General features: G+C 47.2%; 1 long non-coding RNA gene across 1 annotated transcript; it reads left to right on the top strand.

Moving 5' to 3' along the window:
* Positions 1 to 1,571: 1,571 nt before the first annotated feature.
* On the top strand, positions 1,572 to 2,542 carry LOC116076977. The gene is made up of 2 exons (XR_004113147.1): positions 1,572 to 1,619; positions 2,406 to 2,542. It is a non-coding gene; the product is annotated as an uncharacterized LOC116076977 (long non-coding RNA).
* Positions 2,543 to 3,192: the final 650 nt, after the last annotated feature.

The raw sequence follows: 3,192 nt of genomic DNA, 5'->3' as shown, positions 1-3,192 counted from the left end.
GATGGAGGTAAAAATCCTTTGGTGATGTGAGGGTCATTGAAATACAGCCTTATTACAATGAAAAAAAAGAGAGAGAGAGAGAGAGTATGCTTAGGGCTGCCAAGATGGCCAAGTGGGGAAGAGCACTATTGTTCTTCCAAAGAAATCATTTACACCTGGCTATTTAATTTTACTGACTTTGTGACTGCTACCTACCTACATGATCCCTGACACTCGCCCTGTTTCTGTATACTATATAAGCCTGATTCTTATTTTGTGAAAATACATTCAGAATCTGCACTCCCTTGTGTCTGTTTCTGTTTGTCATTTCTCAGAATCCCTTGCCCACCTGGTTGAAACTCTCATCACCTGGAGGAACAAGGGCTCCCTGCAGGAACCCAGTCCATGGCACAGTTTTTTTACATATCAAAGCAGACCTGTCCTCTAGATTCTCCCAGCATCCCTCATTCCCTACCTGGCACACCCTGCCCCCATTTTTGCTCTCCTCCTCCTCTCCTCCTCTTCTTTCTCTACTCTCTCTGTGGCCCTCTCTTTCTCCTCCCTCCTCCTACCCATGGAGACTTCCCTGGCCTTCTTCCTTGGGGCCAGTGAACTTGTCCACCTAAGAGCAGCTTCAAAATAAACCTGCCTTTATATATTCTAATCTGGCTTGAATTAGATCATTCCACTAGTGGTGAAGAAGTAACCTATCAGAGAAGCATAAGTCTGCAGGATGAACATCCAAGGAGCACTTGAGAGGGGAGACTTTGTTGGAGATGGTATTTGACTGAAGCCCTTGAAGAATTCCTGAGTTCCTGATATAGATGATGAGGGAGAAGAAAGAGAAGGAGGAAAAGGTGAAGTATTGAGAGTTGAGGATGAAGAATGTGAAGATGTGGAGGAATGGGGGTGGAGAAGAGGAGCGGTAATAAATAACACTGATGAGATTCAGCCTTCTTTATACTTTTATATTTTCCCAAATCCCTTGGAACAAGCTGTAGCCTCTGCTTCACCACCATAGCACTCAAGGATGCTAGGTCTCAAACCTGGGACAAACTGGCTGACCGAGATACTTATTAATATATAAGAGCTGGCAATGGCCTCCAGCTTCTCCCAGCATTCCTCTCTTCCTACTGGTATTAGTCAGGGTTCTCTAGAGTCACAGAACTTATGGAATGTCTCTCTAGTGAAGGAATTTATTGTGATGGCTTACATTCTGTAGTCCAACTAACCCAACAATAAGAAGCTATGAATGGTAAGTCCAAGAATCTAGTAGTTGCTCAGTCCCACAATGCTAGTTGTTTCAGCTGGTCTTCTGTAGATGTAGATTCCAACAGATGTGCTGGCAAGTAAGTGCAAGCAATCAGAGTGAATCTCCCTTCTTCCAATGTCCTGATGTAGGCCTCCAGCAGAAGGTGTGGCCCATACTAAAGGTGTGTACCAACTCACCTGGATCTGGGACTGTCTTTGTCTCGGACTGACCTTGAACTCAAAGATCTCCTTGCTTCAATCTCCTGGGATTAAAAGCAAGTACTACCTTGCCTGGGCCTAAACTTTTCATGGCCACTATGCCTCAAGATCTCCATGCCAAGATCCAGGTCAGAAACTTGTGTCTTCCAGCCTCAAGATCTGGATCCCAGGTGAGCCCTCCAATTCTGGATCATAGTTAATTACAGATATAGTCAAGTTGACAACCAGGAAGAGCCATTACACTACCTGTTACAGGGTCCTCCTGGCTGGCACACACTGCCCCCTATAATAATCTTCTCCAGCCCAGGCACTGGGCTGGGCTTTCCCTTCCCCAGCACCTCTGATTCCTCTATAACCCAGCCTGGTTGCCTACTCCAGTCCTTTTGCCCTTTGACCTCCTGACCTCTTGGCTGCAGGCTCTCCACTCTCCTCTCCCCATTTTCCTCACATGTTCTTGCTCAGTCTGCCAGTCATGTCCACTGTGGACCCATTTCGATGCCCATTTTTTCTCCCTCATATCTGTAGCAAACCTCCTCCACACCTAGGAACAACCTTGTCACTTTCTATCTCTGTCTCTCCTTCAATGGCCCTGTCTTTTCTCACTGCCCTTCTCAAGGGTTGTCGACTTCCTTTGTTGAGATATATTCTGAACAGAATACTGTGGAGAAAGGACCTTCACACTTGTCTTTACAAATTCATTTTCATCCTTCGCTGCTTTAGGGCAGAACCTGGATGGAATCAATACCTCTTGGCTCTGGCCGTGGGGGAACTCAGAGGGGCAGAAGGCTCTGCTGTCTTGCTCTCTTGGAAACTGGAGGGTCTTGGGCCCCTGTGTAGTGGAGCCTAGTGTCAGCCCCACAGGAATCTCCAGTTCCCCACACTCCAGAAGGCAGTCCAAATAGCTTGTGAAACCAGTGTCTGCCAGAAGGAGTCATTTCCCTTACCTCTGTCAACAGGGACTCATGGCTCTCTCTCCAAGAAAGAAGTACCTGGGACACCCATCAGCACAGCAAGGCCCCTGCTAACCTCCAGGCTCCCTCACTCCCTACTCACCAGCACTTTTTAAAAAACAAAGATTTTATTTATAGCCAGGCACTAGTGGTGCTTGCCTTTAATCCCAGCACTTGGGAGGCAGAGGCAGGTGGATTTCTGAGTTCAAGGCAAGCCTGGTCTACAGAGTGAGTTCCAGGACAGCCAGGGCTACACAGAGAAACCCTGTCTCAAAAAAACCAAAACCAAACAAACAAAAACCAGACTTTATTTACTTTATGTATGTGAGTACACTGTCGCTATCTTCAGACACACCAGAAGAGGGCATCAGATCCCATTACAGATGGCTGTGAGCCACCATGCAGTTGCTGGAAATTGAACTCAGGACCTCTGGAAGAGCACAGTCAGCACTCTTAACCACTGAGCCATCTCTCCTGCCTTCACCAGCACTCCTTTAAACATCTCAAAGCCCCCAGCCCAGTCTCCTGGCCTTTTCTCCCCCAGCTACTGTGTCTTCATGTGACCCAGCTTTTCTCACCATGGTCTGTCCCCTGCTCTTCTTCCCTCTTGCACAAAGCCTCAGCCATCTCCAACCTGCTGGCCATGTTCAGTCTACTTCTTTCTCTCTCTGCTCTGGACTCTCCAGATGCCTCTGGCTGGCCTCTCTCTCTCTCTCTCTGTCTCTCTCTCTCTCTCTCTCTCTCTCTCTCTCTTTCTAAATAAAACCTTAATCTTTCCATGTAGAACAGTCAT

The sequence above is a fragment of the Mastomys coucha genome, unplaced genomic scaffold (genome assembly GCF_008632895.1).
Source record: "Mastomys coucha isolate ucsf_1 unplaced genomic scaffold, UCSF_Mcou_1 pScaffold5, whole genome shotgun sequence".
Taxonomy (NCBI): domain Eukaryota; kingdom Metazoa; phylum Chordata; class Mammalia; order Rodentia; family Muridae; genus Mastomys; species Mastomys coucha.
This window is presented reverse-complemented; position numbering and strand designations above follow the sequence as displayed.